Raw genomic sequence first — 20517 nt, 5'->3', positions numbered from 1 at the left:
AACGGAAGCCGTCTTTAGCATAAGCGGTTGTCGGGATCAAGACAAGGTCAAATACTCCACCCACACTTTCTCCGGAATTGCTCTAACATGGTGGAACACCTATGTTCAATCGGTGGGTACCGATGAAGCTCATGCCCTCTCTTAGGCCGATCTAAGGGAAAAGATGATTGTTGAATATTTTCCGCGCGAAGAAACCCGAAAGCTTGAGGAAGAACTAAGAGCTTTGAAAGCGGTCGGAAACGATCTTAAAGCTTATAATCAACGCTTCGCCGAACTATCCTTGATGTGTCCTAATCTTGTTAACAACGAATCTCAAAGGATTGAGCTCTACATGCTCGGTCTTCCAAAAAGCATCAAACAAGGGGTGATGTCATCCAAACCCGCTACTCATCAAGCCGCTATGAACATGGCCCGCCAATTAATCGAAACGGTTGACGAAATCGTAGTGCCGGCTCCTAAGGCCGAGGACAAGTCGGGTGGCAACAAAAGGAAATGGGAAGCCACTCCATCAACCAACTACAACAACACCTTCACCAAAAAGCCTTTCAACAACGACGGCAAGAAGGGTTATGTTGGAAACTTACCTTTTTGCAACAAATGCCACAAGCATCATCACGGCGAATGTAACAAGCTAGTTTGTCACCGTTGCCAAGGTGTTGGTCATAGGGCCAACAATTGCACAAGCGCCGCCCCCGTTGCTCGAAAGGGGCCCAATCCTCCAAAAACGATCACTTGTTACGAATGTGGCCAAACGGGCCATTATAAGAACGAATGCCCGAAAAAGAAAGCCAACCCCAACAACCGAGGCCGAGCCTTTAACATCAACACCGAGGAAGCCCGAGATGACAATGAACTAGTCACGGGTACGTTTCTTCTCAACAACTCTTATGTTACTTGCTTATTCGATTCGGGTGCCGATAAATGTTTTGTGTCTAGGACTTTGGCTCCTACCCTTTGCACTCCACCACACCCTTTAGATACTACTTATTCCATCGAAGTGGCCGATGGAAAACTCTTAAGTGCCGACACATATTACCGGGGGTGTACTTTAAATATTTTGGGTAATGAATTTGAAATTGACTTGATACCCATGGAACTAGGGAGTTTTGATGTAATAATCGGTATGAATTGGATGGTCAAAAATAAATCTCACATTCTTTGCTATCTTCATGCAATCCGAATTCCTATCGAGAATGGTGAACCATTGATTGTCTATGGCGACAAGAATTGCACCGGACTCAATCTCGTTTCGTACCTTAAAGTTCGAAATCTACTTCGCAAGGGTTGTTTCGCAATTCTTGCTCACGTTAAGAAAGTCGAAGCCGATGAAAAGCGCATCGATGATGTGCCGATTGTTAGTGACTTTTCCGATGTATTTCCCAACGAATTACCGGGTCTTCCACCTCATCGACCGGTTGAATTTCAAATCGATCTTATTCCAGGAGCCGCACCCGTAGCGCGTGCACCATATAGACTTGCTCCATCCGAATTGCAAGAATTGCAAAGTCAAATCCAAGAGTTACTTGACCGTGGTTTCATTCAACCTAGCCATTCACCATGGGGTGCTCCGATTTTGTTCGTCAAGAAGAAAGACGGATCCCTACGAATGTGCATTGATTATCGTGAACTAAACAAATTGACGATTAAGAACCGATATCCTCTTCCTCGCATCGATGATCTCTTTGATCAACTACAAGGTTCTCGTGTATATTCAAAAATCGACCTCCGTTCGGGTTATCATCAACTAAGGGTTAAGGGAGAAGATGTCTCCAAAACCGCCTTTTGGACTCGTTATGGTAGTTATGAATTCCTTGTCATGCCTTTTGGTCTCACAAATGCACCGGCGGTGTTCATGGATCTCATGAACCGCGTGTGAAAACCGTACCTCGACAAATTTGTTATCGTGTTCATCGACGATATTTTGGTCTATTCAACAAGCGAAGAGGAACATAAAGAACATCTCCGTCTCGTGCTTGAACTCTTGAGAAAAGAACAACTCTATGCCAAGTTCTCCAAGTGTGAATTTTGGTTGAAGGAAGTTCAATTCCTCGGTCACGTTGTAAGTGATCAAGGCATTAAAGTCGATCCCGCAAAAATTGAAGCCATTAGTAAATGGGAGACTCCTACTACCCCTACTCAAATTCGTCAATTCTTGGGTCTCGCCGGATACTATCGTAAATTCATCAAGGATTTCTCCCTAATTGCTCGTCCTTTAACCGCGTTAACTCACAAGGAACGAAAATTCGTTTGGACATCCGAACAAGAAACCGCTTTTCAAATCTTGAAAACTAAGCTAACCACCGCTCCTATCTTGTCACTTCCCGAAGGCAATGATGATTTTGTTGTATATTGTGATGCCTCGAAAAACGGTTATGGATGCGTACTAATGCAACGAAAGAAAGTCATTGCTTATGCCTCTCGACAACTCAAAGTCCACGAACGAAACTACACGACACATGATCTTGAACTCGGTGCCGTCATCTTTGCACTTAAGCTATGGAGACATCATCTTCTTGGTACCAAGAGTACTATCTTTACCGATCACAAAAGTCTCCAACATATCTTCGATCAAAAGCAACTAAACATGAGACAACGAAGGTGGATTGAGACCTTGAACGATTATAATTGCGAGCTTCGTTACCACCCCGGGAAGGCAAATGTAGTGGCCGATGCCTTAAGTCGAAAGGAAAGAGCGGTGCCTCTTCGTGTCCGAGCTTTGAATATCACCATCCACTCCAACCTTAATAGCCAAATTCGGGTAGCCCAAGATGAAGCTCTTAAGGACAACAACATCGCACGCGAACTTTTAAACATTCTCGTCTCCCGATTCGAAGTTAAGGAGACCGGACTTCGATATTACGCCGGAAAAATTTGGGTGCCTAGATATGGCGATCTACAAAGCCTCATCCTAGACGAAGCCCACAAATCGCGATACTCGATTCATCCCGGCGCCAATAAGATGTACCATGACCTTAAAGAACAATATTGGTGGCCGAACATCAAAAAGGAGGTTGCTAGATACGTCGCCAATTGTTTGACTTGCGCTAAAGTCAAAGCCGAACACCAAAGACCGTCCGGGTTACTTCAACAACCCGAGATCCCACAATGGAAGTGGGAAAGGATCACGATGGATTTTATCACCAAGCTACCAAAAACGTCGGGCGGTTATGATACTATTTGGGTCATTGTCGATCGCCTCACCAAATCCGCGCACTTTCTCGCCATGAAAGAGACCGACAAAATGGAGAAACTTGCATGACTTTACATTAAGGATATTGTAGCCCGACACGGAGTACCGTTATCGATTATCTCCGACCGAGATGGTCGTTTCGTTTCTAGATTTTGGCGTACGTTACAAGAAGCGTTGGGAACGCGTTTGGACATGAGCACCGCATATCATCCCCAAACCGATGGGCAAAGTGAACGTACAATACAAACCTTAGAGGATATGTTACGAGCCTGCGTTGTTGATTTTGGAAAAGCTTGGGACAATCATTTACCTCTCGCCGAATTCTCTTACAACAATAGTTATCACGCGAGTATTAAGGCCGCACCTTTTGAAGCGTTATATGGTCGAAAATGTCGCTCTCCTCTTTGTTGGGCCGAAGTGGGTGACGTGCAAATTTCCGGGCCCGAACTCATTCACGAAACAACCGAAAAGATTCTTCAAATCCGAGATAGGCTTCGGACGGCCCGGAGTCGTCAAAAATGCTATACCGACAAAAGACGCAAAGACCTCGAATTTCAAGTCGGTGACCGCGTCATGTTAAAAGTTGCACCTTGGAAAGGTGTCATCCGTTTTGGGAAACGTGGGAAACTAAATCCGCGGTACGTTGGTCCTTTCGAAATCTTAGAGCGTGTTGGAACCGTTGCGTATCGTTTGGATCTTCCGCCTCAACTAAGCTCCGTCCACCCTACATTTCATGTATCTAACTTGAAGAAATGTCTTGCCGAGCCCGATATCGTCGTCCCTCTCGAAGAACTTACTATTAATGACAAACTCCATTTTGTGGAGGAACCGGTTGAAATTGTGGACTACGTCGAGAAGGAATTAAAACAAAGCCGGATCCCGATTGTTAAGGTCCGTTGGAACGCCAAAAGGGGACCTGAGTTTACTTGGGAAAGAGAAGATCAAATGCGAAAGAAACACCCTAATCTATTCCCGGTTCCGGAAACGTCAGATTCTGAGGAAGAAACTACGATTACTACGCCTGCTTAAATTTCGGGACGAAATTTCTTTTAAGGTGTAGGTAATGTAACATCCCGCCTTTTTCCGTCAATTTTCCGTTTAGCTATTTAAGTTCCGTTATATGTTTATAACACATCTCGTTAATACGTGTTTTAAAAATATCTCGTCTAGGTAATTCACGCACCCGCACCCGAACTAGAGGGACTAAACTTGCAAAGAGGCCAAAGATTTGACTAGGTCAACTAGTCAAACCTTCAACCTCCTCCTCTCATTTTCTCTCTTTCTCTCTTTTCATAATTCCATTTTCCTCTCAAGAACTCAACCAAGATTCATCATCTAATTTCGGATTTGGAGGCTAACATCAAAACAAATTACATATTTGGAATCCTCTCTTCATCCTCTTCGACTTGATACCAATTTCATCTCATTTGGGTAACTTTCTAAAATTACTAGATTTTGTGTTCTTGATGTTTTTGAATTATAAAAGTGTTAATTAGTGTCTATGGCTCGTGTATAACATGAATATATGTTTTGTTTGTTCGATTTGTTATTTTGAGTAACTAGTTTGAACACTTGAAAATGGGTTTGCTTAATCTTTGATTTTGGAAGATTAAATGTTGTTAAATTGTTAAAGTTCATGTTTTAATTGTGTTACTAGTATCACTAGCTTCATTTTGATGTGTAGGTTGATTTGTAAAACTTCAAAAACATGATTAATGATTTTGTGATTCTTGATTAGGGTTTGATCGTTCTTGAGATGAACTTTTTGATGCTTGAATACCATGAAATGTTAATTGTTAGTATTTAGTTGTAATGCATGTTTCATTACCTTCAAAACGGCATATCATATGTGTGAATTGGATTCCCGAAACTTAAAATGCATTTTGTGAACTTGAAACTTGAAAATGGACTTTAAATGATCACATGACGAGAAATCGGTCATTGGAAATGATGTTTTTGTTTGATGAAACATGTTTAGTTATGTTCCTTGTCAAAAGAGCTTTCCAACGATATAAGGTGCGAGTTCTAAATGTTTACGGTTTGCATTTTGTGCTAAAACGAATTTTGGATCAAGACTTGAACATTTGAAACTGGCCAGGTACCAGCTCCCGTGTATTGTCGCGGCGCGGCATAAGCCGTGTCCAGGCTCTGACCTCTTTGGTCAAAATACGGAAAATGTTTGGCACACCATGGACCTCCGATTCACATGAGACTTGTTCTAACATGCTTATATATGAATAAAAACCTCAGAAAAATAGTTCGGGACCCGACCCGAACGTGTTGACTTTCGTTGACTTTGACCGACCAAAGTTTGACTTTTTGTCAAACTTAACCAAATGATTATGCAACCTTCCTAACTTGTTTCTGTACTTGTATCTTGCATGAAACTTGACAATTTGATTCACATGCTACATAATCGAGTCGTAACGAGCCATAGGACTAATTGAACATCTTTAACCCTTCGTGACTATCGTTATTGATACAACCTATTTGTTTAGGTCAAGACTAGCATTGTTCTTTGCACACGTTACTTGTCGAAGTACTTTTTGGTTCGTGCATACAAGGTGAGATCATAGTCCCACTTTTACTCTTTTTGAACTTACTTTTGGGATGAGAAAACATAAACGTTCTTTTAAACTACGTGAACACAAGTACAGGGAAAACAAACATTCTACATACGAGTTTGAACACAAATCCTCAATTCGATTATCATTAGTTACATCAGATGGTGTAAGCGAGAACTTATGTTATATGGCCATATGGGTTTGACAAACCCTCACTTCGGACGGTTCGCTACCGTCTACGGGTGAAATATATTTTCGGGAAACAGTGTATGTTCTTACACTATTATTACGGGGTTCAACGGACGGAATGTTAAGCTTTGATAATTTAGTGCTCGTGAATATTAACTTTTAGAATGTACTATGACTTTATCGATGTTGCAAATCTTGTGGTTCAACTTACTTTTACTCACTTACTTATTTAAACCTATGATTTCACCAACGTTTTCGTTGACAGATTCTCTATGTTTTTCTCAGGTCCTTGAACTTAGGTGATACATGCTTCCGCTCATACTTTTTGATACTTGCATTGGATGTCGAGTATACTTGCATACGTGGAGCGTCTTTTTGACTACTTTTAATTGTGTCGCACGTGTTTCATACAAACTTTAAACATTGTTATGTACTTGTTATGGAAACTACTTTTGTAAACTTTGAAACATCCTTATTTATGAAATGAATGCGACATATTTTTCGGTCAAACTTTGTTATAAAGACTTACGACCATGTAATGGGACCATACGTAGATGACGCCGTCATTTGACGATTTGTCGGGGTCGCTACACTTAACAATAGGAAATATTGCCCTGTACTAAGTGTTTGAATCTTATGACCCATAACTTATACAGGTTCTTCTATGAAGTGCATTTTATTATCAATGCGGAGGTAATTCAAAGGGATAACATGAGTGTCATCTGACTAGGTTTCCTTAAGAGGGATTGTGATATTTTAGTCGTACAAGCATTTCAGTAAGTTGAATACCTGAAATGTGCAACGAACATTACTGAGTGTATTTGAAACCTTGAGCGCTTATGTCGTCATTAGGGCAGACAATCAGAGAGAAGTACTTAGAGATCACAACCATGTAGTTTGATGAATGACTTGTGTTTGTTAGGGGGTGGTACCAACTTCATGATACCCTAAATTTTCAAGAAATGTCTAATGTGAATAAACGAGATGAGATTCCAGCTGAGAAGTCACTAATCAGGCTTATATACAAAGCAAGCCATGATTACTAAAATGCCCTTAGAATGGTATGAAAGATTAACGAAAGATTATAATACATGCGAACTTATCCTTGCGGAAATCACCTTATGAGCATGATTTTAACTATATGTTGAAACAGAGGTCAAAATTTGTTTAGAATTACATCTAGTTGTAACTAGTTTAGAGTAAACACATAAACATCATAAACGTTTAAGGTAACTCCTTTAGAGAGGATAGCGAGGATCATAAATTATATTTCTGATAGGAAACCACACGAAAGGTGTGATCTCTTGATGAGAAAGACGTTCTTGCACCTATGGCGAGTCGATCTAGGATTCATTCTCACTCATGGGTTTAAGTACAGATGGGAAGAAATGAGAATCTTTGGTTATCAGGAATAGTGTACACCAGTTGAGAAAATCTCCGAAAATCCTTTCTTGTGCCAAAAAGATATTAAATCATAGAATTGACGTTTTACGAGGTTGCTGTGATTTAGTCGTGAGATATCAGAAGTAAAATCTTCTCAACGGTCAATCACAAAAGGGAAAAGTTGATGAGAATGTAGATTTTGAATGATGAACTCAATGGTAAGTTTCGATGGGCAAGAGGAATTGTGATTACTACGTGGTGTAGAATAATACGAAAAATTTTATATAAACAAGTAATGAAAACTTTATAGAAATTTGAGTTGTTTAAGGTGACAATAAAAAGAAACAAAGTTCTTAGTAAAATTGGAGTTATATACAACATGTACTATTTTAAGTAAAATAATTTGAATTAGTTAAAATGTAAAAGAATTAATTTTGTAAAAGTGAAATTATAATTTGATATGTAGTAGTCAAATAAGTAAAAGTAAATTCATTTATTTGATTATGAATGATATATGTATATGATTTTATAGATCGCATAAGTGAAAGTAATTTCTAATAGTTTTGAGATAATTTGAAAGTAAAATGATGTGTAAGAAATTTTGGGAAACAAGATATTTGTATTTCAGAGGTTATGTGTTTGAGAAAAGTCGAGTGGAGAACCTTGGATTATCGGGTGAAAGTTGAGCAACAAATGTCACGAGGTAATGAAAAAAAATGATTAAATGTGGTTTTGACATAAGTCCTTAGACCAAACGTGTTCACGTGCGAAGCTGTTGCTAACAAATGAGGTATAAAAGATAGAGCATGAGGATGAGTAGGTTGTTGGTGCTAATATCACCCAATGAGTAGTCTATTGGAATTAGTTAAGAGTTAGAGTTGCGTAAGAAAGAGTATCAAATATGATCTGCAACTTTGAATCGTTTGAGTGATAGTGAGAGTTCGAGAACTCGGTATGAATAATTCGACAGTCGCATAGAAAAGTATAAAGTCATGCTACAGCAGTGACTTTTGACTATGTAATGATCGTTTAAATTTAGTCTTAACTGGCCCGAGAGGAGGATACGTTAGAGTATGATGAAATTTTTTTCAATTGCTATAGAAATTTTTAGATGTGATTAGGGGGGTTTAACTCAAGCCGCAGCTCGCGAGAAAATGGAAAAAAAACTTCATGTGGTGTATCTAACCCTAGATTTTGAATTGACAGTGATCGATTATTGCATGGTGCAAAGTAATGAATGCATGAGCACGAAAAGTTTTCCTTGGTTATGGTAATCAAAAGATACTTGTTGGAAGGTCCTGTATCCTTCCTTCCAGCGAGGATATGATGGGGATTAAGCATGATAATTAAGCGTCAAAGATAAAGAGATAAGTTGTTTAAGAAAGAAAGAATGCAAGGCTTTACAGCTTTTATGGCATAGGAGAATTTGTTAATCTACTCACAGGTATGAGATAGATAGTTTGATCGTAACGATCTCTTCGTATATCTATAAATCAAATGATAATTACCCTTCATGTAATAACATTGTGATTTTTGAATAATAGTTTGGAAATTTTCTTTGATTCACTTTCTATTCCAAATGTCATGATATTGGAATATCTTTATGAATTACCGTAATATAATCACGTCGGTCAAGCGTCATTATATTTCACTAATTCATACTTCCACTTCAATATCACCCCATAAGGTCAGGACACGTGATCAAACTTAGATAGTTGGTGTGGGGATGTTGAGTCATGAGTGACATCCCTTGATTTCACTAACCGAGGTGGTTTTGTAACTCGTGCAAGTTAAAGAATACTTTGAATCACAATGGCGGAGTCAGGTCATAAAGATATGTCTGGATATGATAACAATCACATATTAGCTGATCCTTCAGAGTCGGGATCATGCAAGATGATAGGGTTTTGGCTTAACATCCTTAGGAAAGGATACATAATGTCAGAAGAGGTAACGACATGTAGTAAGATGGATTGGCAGTATAAAGATTAAGGGAAAGCACTTAAAACTAAGGCAGAAAAGGTTATAGACCTAAAGATTGCTAAGGCACCCACATAAGGCACACATAGAATGCAATCCTGGTTCTCTATAACAAGCCTTGGCTCTTCTAAATTACATAATGAGATAGGTATGGTGGCATTCTATTGTTGGAATACAAGTAAGTCATGGCTCTTATTTTAAGAGTCAGATGTGTAAGTATAGTTCCTATAGCAAAGTGTTTCTAAAGATTTGAATGGTATAGGAGTTCTAGGCATAACAAATATAAGTGAACTTAATGCACATAATCTAGAATGTAATGCAAATAATCAATGCAAATGAACAACTCGGTTATAGACTAGACTCACTAATGCATCCTAACTATTCATGTTAGTCACACTAATATAAACTAGTTCCCTATAACCTGGCTCTAATACCAACTGTAACACCCCGCCAAAATCGTCATTGACGCGGATGTTAACTCTGGTCCCAGTGCTCGGCTTGACTTCTAAGTAACAGCCGAGTTCTACAGCGGAAGCAATATATCTAAGTACCTGAGACAAAACATGCTTAAAGTGTCAACCAAAAATGGTTGAGTGAACAACATAGGTTTAACAATTATAATAAGTTTTTAGACCACAAGATTTAGTTATAGAGTTTAATCAGTTCGGTAGTAGTGCTGGTGTATATGATATCGAAACTAACCAAAAGTTACCCTAAACACATCACGTTTGTGTCGTTGAATCATTATTATGTATCCATTGACCAGCGGTCATCCGGATAGAGACGTCACTCTCAATAGCGCTATTCACAATAACTAAGCTTACCATTATTCCAGTAATTAACGATATCATGGTAGGGATTTAGCATGAATCAAAGCATGTTAGCAACAGTTTGAACTGATCAAAATAAAGCTTGAGTACTTGTGTGTAAGCATAAAACAGTTTAAAAGCAAGCATGTGTCTCACCCCAAAAGTTCAAAACAAGTATATAAAGATAGTTAAAAAGTGGGGCTATGAAGTTCACCTTAATAACAGATAGATATTCCATGCAAGTAGTAAGATCAAAATGTGTAATCGAGGATCTCAACCTAGAGATATAATGTTCAGTTAGTTAATGTCTAATAGACATAAAGTTTGTTTATTAATATAGTAAACTATATTAACAGTGACCGTTTTTGAGGAAAAGTTTTATTTATTTAAATGTTAATATACCTAGTGTACTTAAGTGTTACTATATAGATAAGTGTATAAGTTATACTAATATTAGTATTATTTATTACTTTAATAATCAACTATTATGTTACATGTATAAATATACCCATATGATACATACACATACATATATTTTCTTTATTATTATTATACATGTATGTATTCATAACTACATGGTATATGTGTATATATATATATATATATATATATATATATATATATATATATACACACACATTAGGTGTAAGTGTCACATATATATAAGTGTGAGATGATACATATATATACACTTATTCCTTTTACTATTAAGTTTACTACCTTATATAACTTACATAATACACATCCATACATAAATACACACGTACATAAACATACATATATACACATACATATACACGTATGTATATATTTACATATACATACACCTATATACCTACAATGTATACATGCACATACGTACGTATGCATGCGTGCATGCATGTATATCATCTTCATTATTACTTATTAATTACCCTCATGCACGTAAAATCATACCTTATTCATCAACTCTAATCTTAATATTCATAAACAATTCTTTTTCATAATCTATATCATAATCATGACCTATTAACTTATTAACTTTCATAATCTTAACCCTTAATCTTTATTATTTCATTAATCATCACTAACTCATTAATATCCATAATACTTTTAACTTCATCTATTTTTAATCTAGTTCCTTATCAATCCTAATCATAATCTTTAATCTTTGTTCAACTTTCCTAAACTTATTGATCACCAGCATTTTCTATAATCTTTTAACCTCATTACAAGTTCATCTTAACATAATACTTTTAATTCATTATAACTTACTAAACCATAACATCATAACTTATCAGAATCATAAACTAGTTTCATCAAAATTCTAAATCTTATTACCCTAAACTTCTACCATTACATAATACTTGTTCTTATTTAACCACCATCTTTTAGCCTTAATCATAATTTTTTTATAACCATGTTCATAAACTATTTCACTTTTATTTATAATCATAATCATTATCATTATTAATACAAGATTCATGATCATAATCTTACCAATATTCATAAGTCATAATCTTTTATTTTTATTAACATCTTCAAGTTCATAATCTTTTAACCATCTCCATCTTATTAACCATATGTATTTATTCATAATCTTTAATTATATTATCCAGTTCATGTTCAAGATTATAACTTCAATATAATACTTAAAAACAACTAATTAAAAAGTACGATTAACTTAGAGTTTTAGATATACCTTAAGAGGATTATGATCAAGCAAAAGGTGGCGATGATAAACAAATTTTCAGCAGAAAAACGCAGCAACAAAGTGACCCAAAACAGGAAGGTTTTGGGCTGTTTTTGTCGAGCAGAAACATAGCAGAAACAGCAGCACACGAGCAGCAAAACAGGTTGACTTTGGACTGTTTTTGTGTGGCAGATTATAGCAGAAACAGGAGGAAAGCTACTCAATTTCTGGGCTATTTTGGGACTGCAGAAAGTGACGACAAGTACAGCAGAACCATGCAGGTTTGATGGCGACTTTACAGCATAAAACAGGAGCAGGAAATAGGCTATTTATGGGCTGAACAGGAGGGCTGTAATAGCAGAGAAAGCAGACGAATTACAGGCTGTTTAAGGGTGATTATGATCGTCTGAAAAGAGGCTGTGATGGATGTCGATTCAGGTTGTTTTTGGAGGGTTCTTGAGTCGACAAAAAAAAGAGAAGAGGCTGGAAAAAAAATCGACTGTATGTAGATCACGAATAGGATTTTGTGGGTTTATCGAATATCATGGCTTTATATAGGATTGAACAAGTGTTGGATCAAGATTAGGATAAGAGAGTTTGAGATTAATTATGATTCTTGACTTAGGAATTAAACTAGGATAAATTACTTAATGATCAAGTTACCCTTTTTTTTTTCCTAACCAACGTATTTGTTTACATATGTGTATTATTTATATATTTTTTTATACATCACTTATGTATTTATTATATATTTTATATATTTTTTTATATTAATCAAAGTTACATTTATTTTAGATACATTTTATTTAATCATTCAATTAGCCATATATTTTATTAATCATTTCCTAGTTCTTATTAGCTTAATAATATCGTAATTTATTTAATACGTTTTGTTTATATACCTAATACATTTATTATATATATATTTTACTGTAAATATATTATTTATACATTTTATTTTGATTATAACAATAACATTAATAACAATAATAATAGTTATTAGGGTTTAGGTTTAATATTTAATATTAAATGGTATTAGGGTTTAGCGTTTAATGCATATGGTTAGGTTTAGGGTTTTGAATAACATTAGGGTTTTAGTATTAATTACTTTATTTATTATATCCGAATATCAACCCTACTGCTAATACACAGAGTATGACATTGAAACCCTAAGGGAAACTTGGTAAATTCAGAAGGGAAAAGTGAGGGTTGTTATACGGTAGCACTATGACGTGAGGATGGTTAACCATGGTTGCGTATTGTTTTGTAGCATATTGTATTATGTCGAATATATGTTATTAATTAAGCTAGTAGCGGTTTTTTGGAGATTATTAGCTTTGTACTTGAGATGGTATGCTAATTGTATTGCTAGCGTGTATGCGGTATATGTGTAAGTGATTGCAAGTAGGTATATTATATATATATATGAGTATAATTATTGCATTCACTAAGCTTTGATTACCCTCTCGTTGTTTATCTTTTTATAGACTCCGGCGGAGACAAGGGTATGGGCATTCGTATGGATTAGAGATCCCGCTTGTTTGTTAGGGGACGCTTTTGGATGTTATATCTTTTGGAGTTGACCGAGATTTGGGTAGTTTAACCCCCAAACACCATGCTCATAGTGTCGTTTGGAATTTAAACTAGTGTGGTCAAAACTCAAACTTTTATATGAAACTCGTATTACGGCATATGTGGGCCCGGTTTCGTAAAACTTATTTTATTATTGAATCGTGTGAGTTTTAACTATTACATCATGTTGTGAAAAGCGTTTCTCTAAATATGTTGGGAAGTGGGAGATCTTTATTTGAAAATGGACAAAATCGGACAGAACTGAAATTGGCCTGTGCGCACCGCGCACCCTGAGGTGGTGCGCGTGGCGCACTATTCTGAAATAAAATAAAAATTTTGCTTTCGCGTGTTCGGTTGGTTATTGGTTTGGGTTGTTACAACGAAAAATATCTTTTTATTGGGGCCACTCATGAGAGTGGGAGGCTGTGTTATCAATAATTTTTTGAGCTTCGGTTGCGGTTTTCTTCATAATGGAACCACCAGCTGCTATGTCGATGTCTTTTCGTGTAGTAATATGGCATCCTTGATAGAATATTTGTACTATTTGATAAGTGTCTAAACCATGTTGCGGACATCCTCTTAACAACTTTCCAAATCTTGTCCATGCCTCATATAAAGTTTCATTTGGCTTTTGCGTGAACGTAATAATTTCTCCTTTAAGTCTCACGGCTTTAGATGCCGGAAAGAATTGTTTAAGAAAATTTTCAACTAAGACATCCCATGTATCAATTGCCCCTTCAGGTAACGATTCTAACCAATCTTTGGCTTCTCCCTTTAAAGTCCAGGGAAATAACATGAGATATATTTGTTCATCCTCAACTTCTCTGATTTTGAATAGAGTACAGATCCTATTAAAGGTTCGAAGATGTTCATTTGGATCTTCTTTTGGCGTACCACTATATTGGCATTGATTAGTTACCATGTGTAAGATTTGTCCTTTGATTTCATAATCTGGCGCATTAATGTCTGGCTTAATAATGGCGTAACCTTGGCCCGTGCGTGTGGCACTCATTCGGTTTTCCATACTTAGAGGTTCCGTTACTTCCATTTTTGAATTTGTTGAATCTGAATCACTAGAGGATTCTGATTTAACGGTTTGTAGTTCAGGAGGAATGATTAGTGTTTCAGGATCTTGGAATTGCCCTTGAATATCCTCCGGGTTCTCAATTGTGAAATCGAGTTCAAAAAATGGATTATCGGAAATTTGAGTTGGAGAACTTGTTCGACTAGATGATGATTCTAAAGAAAAATCAACGACGATTATATTAGCTAGATGTCTTGATCGGGTTACAGATGGTGAACGTATGAAAGGTGGTGAACGTTTTGCTCAGTGCATTCACTGAATATCCTATTAGTTATAAAGATAAAAATTATATAAGTTATCAAATTAATAGACTTTTCTGATTTTGCCCACATTTCGAATAGCCAATAGATGCAGCAGGTAGCCAGGACCCTTTAAATCAGAAGCCCACAACTCACCACTAACAAATCTAACTATTACTACGAACCAGAAAATTTTGGATGTCTACCAATTTAACTTCTTAAAATGATTTTTCGTTGAAATTTTGAAAATAAAATCTATGTCCTAAAAACTAGAGCGTCGAGAAATAAGAGGAAGAAAAAGAGTGCGTCGAAAAACGTCAAAAAATAAAAATAAGAAAGAAAAATGTCGAAACTTAAAAGTCTAAAAACTAAATCTAAAAAGTTGCGCCTAAAGGTATTAAAGTTTTAAAAGGAAATCTATATCCAAAACGGCAATAACTTAAAAGGTGTAACATCCCGCCTTTTTCCGTTTACTTTCTGTTTAACTATTTTAAAGTTCGTTATATGTTTATAACATCTTTCGTTAATACGCGTTTTAAATTATCTCGTTTAGGTAATTCACGTACCCGAATGAAACTAGAGGGACCAAACTTGCCAAATGACCAAACCATTGACTAGGTCAAAGAGTCAACACTTCATTCTCATCCATTCACCCATCTCTTTCTCTCTACTACTTCCTCCATTTTCTCTCAAACTCCAAATCCAAAGATTCATCATCTATTTTCGTTCTAGCAAGTGCCCATCAAAACAAATTGCATTTTTGGAATCCTTGCAACTTCCTCTTCGATTCCATACCGATTTCAGTACATTTGGGTAACTTTCTAAAATCACTAGATTTTGTGTTCTTTATGTTTTTAACTTATAAAGTTGTTAGTTAGTGTCTATGGCTCAAGTCTAACATGAATATATGATTTATATGCTCGATCTCGTTGTTTTAGTGTAACTAGCATGAACATGAAAAGTGTGTGTTTGATTTTGAGTTTTGGATGATTTAATGTTGTTGTTATGATAAAGGGCAAGTATTAAATGTGTTCCTAGTATCACTAGCTTCAATTTGATGTATAGGTTGCTTTAGAAACTTCATAAACTTAATTATTGATTTTGGTGGATTTGGGTTAGAGTTTGATGAACTTGAAATGAACCTTTGATGCTTAGAATGACATGAGATGTTACTAGTAAGTATTTAGTTGTATTGTATGTTTAATTATCTTCGTAACGGCATATCATTCGTGTAAATTGGTTGCCCGAATCATTAAATTACGTTTATGAACTTGAATGCATTAAATGATGAGCATTGAATATGATTTGGGTAGTTGCAAGTGTTAAATTGTTTGTTGAAATATGTTTAGATGTTTTCCTCTTCAAAATACCTTTCCGATGATATAAGATACTTGTTTTGATTGTTTGCGGGTCATAAATTGGAATTGTTTGAGTTTTGGTTCGTGCATATCTTTGTTGCAGCAAAACAGGGTCTGGATACAGATCTGGACGCCGTCCAGGCCTTCAATGCTGGACGCCGTCCAGCAAATCTGGACGCCATCCAGATACACTACCAGATTCTGTTTAGTTTGGTCACTTTTACGAAAAATGTTTGCCATGCTATAGACCTCCAATTCACATGTAACTTGTTCTAACATACTCATATATGATTAAAAACCTCAGAAAAATAGTTCGAGACCCGACCCGAACGTGTTGACTTTTTCGTTGACTTTGACCCGACCGAAGTTGACTTTTAATCAAACTTAACCAAATGTTTATGCAATCATTCTAACATGCTTTTGTACTTGTACCTTGCATGAAACATGACAATTTGATTCACATGCTATTATAATCGAGTCTTAACGAGCCATATGACTAATTGAATACTTTGACCGACCGTGTTACCGATATTGATACAAACCTATTTGTTTAGGTCGAGACTAGCACTCGTTCTTGTACACGTCTACTTGTTGAAGTACCTTTTCATACGTGCACTCAAGGTGAGATCATAGTCCCACTTTTACTCTTTTGAACTTACATTTGGGATGAGAAAACATAAACGTTTCTTTTAACTAAGTGAACACAAGTACAGGAAAACAAACATTCTACATACGAGTTTAGAACAAAATCCTCAATTCGATTATCATCAGTTACACTTGCCGGGTGTAAGCGAGAACTTATGTTGTATGGATCCATATGGGTTTGACAAACCCTCATTCAAACGGTTCGCTACCGTTTACGAATGGAATATATTTTCGAGAAACAGTGTATGTTCTAACACTATTGTGATGGGGTTCTATGGAAGGAATGTTAAGCATTGATAATTGGGTGCTCGTGAATATTAACTTTTGGAATGTATTACTATTATATCAATGTTAAAAATCTTGTGGTTCACTTGTACTTACTTACTTAAACCTATGATTTCACCAACGTTTTCGTTGACAGATTTCTATGTTTTTCTCAGGTCCTTGAACGTTTTGTGATACATACTTCCGCTCATTACTTTTGATACTTGCTTGGATGTCGAGTATACATGCATACGTGGAGCGTCTTTTGGCTACTTTTAAATTGTGTCGCATATGTTTCAATTGTACTTTATACTTTGTTATGTAACTAGTTGTCGAACTACTTTGTAAACCTTGAAACAACTTTACTTTTGAAATGAATGCGACATACTTCTGGTCAAACGTTGTTTTAAAGACTTATGACCACGTAACGGGACCTAAGTAGACGGCGCCGTCAATGACGATTTTGTCGGGTCGCTACAGATGGTATCAGAGCGTTGGTTGTAGGGATTTAGAGTTCATTGGTGTCAACCCCGAGTCATAGGGTACATTAGTGAGTCTAGACTACAACCGGCATATAGACTTGAAGTAGGAATTACTTGACTACTTGTGCATTTATACTCGAATGTTTCTACTCATATCTACTCTCATTTCATCTAAATCTCACGTTGTTTAATTTGATTGACACGCCACCTTGACTTATTGAAATAATGTCGAATGCACATATGAATTAGGGTAATATAATTTCCGGAATTATATTACAGTGACTCATATGAACGTTCCGACATTATGGCATAAAGAATTTAAGGCGAGTCAAGGAAAATTTTTTCTCTATCTTTATTCCATATCATGATTAGTATTATTGAAAATACTAATCAACGGTATTCTTGTGTTTTGAAGGAATAATGCCTCCTCGTCATGTGCCATGCCACGAAACGCCCGAACAAGCCCTTCAACGGATGATAGCCACTGCTGTGGATGCGGCCATGGCCGGTCACTCCTCCAACAACAACAATAACAACAACCACAACAACAACAATCAAGGGGCCGGTAACTCAAGCGAAGGGTGCTCCTACAAGGCCTTCATGGGGTGCATACCTCATACTTTTGATGGGACCGGGGGACCGGTTACTCTCACTCGATGGTTCGAACAAACGGAGGCCATTTTTAGCATAAGTGGTTGTCGGGACCAAGATAAGGTCAAATACTCCACTCACACTTTCGTCGATGTTACCCTCACATGGTGGAACACCTATGTACAATCGGTGGGTACCGATGAAGCTCACGCCCTCTCTTGAGCCGACTTAAGGGAAAAGATGATCGTCGAATATTTCCCTCGTGAAGAAACAAGAAGGCTCGAACAAGAGCTAAGAACTTTGAAAGCGGTCAAAAACGATCTCAAGGCTTATAATCAACGATTTTTTGAACTAGCCTTGATGTGCCCAAACCTTGTGAACCCCGAAGCTTTAAGGGTTGAACTTTACATGGATGGTCTTCCAAAGAGTATCAAACACGGGGTAATGTCATACAAACCCACTAATCGTCAAGAAGCCTTGAACATGGCCCGCAAGTTGATAGAAACGGTGGACGAAATCATAGTGCCGGCACCTAAAGCCGAGGATAAGTCGGGTAACAACAAAAGAAAATGGGAAGCCCCCAATCAAGCAACAACAACTTTGTCAAGAAGCCTTACACCTCCGACGGTAAGAAGGGTTATGCCGGGAACCTATCTCTTTGCAACAAATGCAACAAGCATCACTTTGGTGAATGTGGCAAGTTAATTTTCCATCGGTGCCAAGGAGTTGGTCATAAGGCCAACGAATGTAAAAGTGTTGCCCCCATCGCTCGAAAAGGGCCCAATGCACCAAAGACGGGCACTTGTTACGAATGTGGCCAAACGGGCCATTATAGAAATGCATGCCCGAAGAAGAAAGATAACCCCAATACGCGCGGTCGAGCTTTCAACATCAACACCGAGGAACCCTAGATGTCAATGAATTAGTCACGGGTACGTTTCTTCTCAACAACTCTTATGTTACTTGTTTATTCGATTCGGGTGCCGATAAGAGTTTTGTATCCAAGACTTTGATTCATTCTTTTAACACTCCACCACTTCCATTAGATACCACTTATACCATTGAAGTGGCCAACGGGAAACTATTGAGTGCCGACACATATTACCGGGGTTGTACGTTAAACATTTTGGGTAATGAGTTTGAAATTGACTTGATACCCATGGAAATAGGAAGCTTCGATGTAATAATCGGTATGAATTGGCTAGCCAAAACAAAATCTCACATCCTTTGTGATCTTAACGCAATCCGAATTCCTATCGAGAATGGTGAACCCTTGATTGTTTATGGCGATAAGAGTTGCACCGGACTCAACCTTGTTTCGTGCATTAAAGTTAGAAAACTACTCCGTAAGGGTTGTTTTGCGATCCTTGCTCACGTTAAGAAAGTCGAGTCTGATGAGAAGCACATCGATGATGTGCCAATTGTTAGTGACTATTCCGATGTATTTCCCGACAAATTTCTGGGTCTTCCACCTCATCGACCGATTGAATTCCAAATCGATCTTATTCCGGGAGCCACACCCGTAGCACGTGCACCATATAGACTTGCTCCCTCCGAAATGCAAGAATTGCAAAGTCAAATCCAAGAACTACTTGACCGTGGTTTTATCCAACCTAGGCGTTCACCTTGGGGAGCTCCGATTTTGTTTGTTAAAAAGAAAGACGGATCCCTACTAATGTGCATCGATTATCGTGAACTAAATAAATTGATGGTTAAGAACCGATATCCTCTTCCTCGCATCGAAGACCTCTTTGATCAACTAAAAGGGTCTTGTGTATATTCAAAAATCGATCTCCGCTCGGGTTATCATCAATTAAGGGTTAAGGGGGAAGATGTCTCCAAAACCGCTTTCCGAACTCGTTATGGTAGTTATGAATTTCTTGTAATTCTATTTGGTCTCACTAATGCACCGGCGGTGTTCATGGATCTTATGAACCGCGTGTGCAAACCGTATCTCGATAAATTCGTTATTATGTTCATCGATGACATCTTGGTCTATTCTAAAAGTGAAGAAGAACACGAACAACATCTCCAACTTGTGCTTGAACTTTTTAGACAAGAACGACTCTATGCCAAATTCTCCAAGTGTGAATTTTGGTTGAAGGAAGTTCAATTTCTTGGTCATGTTGTAAGTAATCAAGGTATTAAAGTCGATCCATCAAAAATCGAAGCCATTAGTAAATGGGAGACTCCTACCACTCCTACTCACATTCATCAATTTTTGGGTCTCGCCGGATACTATCGTAGATTCATCAAGGATTTCTCTTTGGTTGCTCGTCCCCTAACCGCGTTAACTCACAAGGGAAAGAAATTCATTTGGGCGACCGAACAAGAATCCGCATTTCAAATCTTGAAAACAAAGCTAACCACTGCTCCTATCTTATCACTTCCCGAAGGCAATGACGATTTTGTTGTATATTGCGATGCCTCGAAACATGGTTTTGGGTGTGTATTGATGCAACGAACGAAAGTCATTGCTTACGCCTCTCGACAAC

General features: G+C 37.3%; 1 non-coding gene across 1 annotated transcript; it reads left to right on the top strand.

The window, feature by feature from the left end:
• Positions 1-13916: 13916 nt before the first annotated feature.
• LOC139878941 (small nucleolar RNA R71) lies at positions 13917-14023 on the top strand. Its single transcript, XR_011769802.1, has one exon. It is a non-coding gene; the product is annotated as a small nucleolar RNA R71 (small nucleolar RNA).
• Positions 14024-20517: the final 6494 nt, after the last annotated feature.

This window comes from Rutidosis leptorrhynchoides, chromosome 11 (assembly GCF_046630445.1).
Source record: "Rutidosis leptorrhynchoides isolate AG116_Rl617_1_P2 chromosome 11, CSIRO_AGI_Rlap_v1, whole genome shotgun sequence".
Classification (NCBI taxonomy): Eukaryota; Viridiplantae; Streptophyta; class Magnoliopsida; order Asterales; family Asteraceae; genus Rutidosis; species Rutidosis leptorrhynchoides.
The sequence above is the reverse complement of the archived record's forward strand: the minus strand, read 5'-3'. Positions and strand labels throughout refer to the sequence as shown.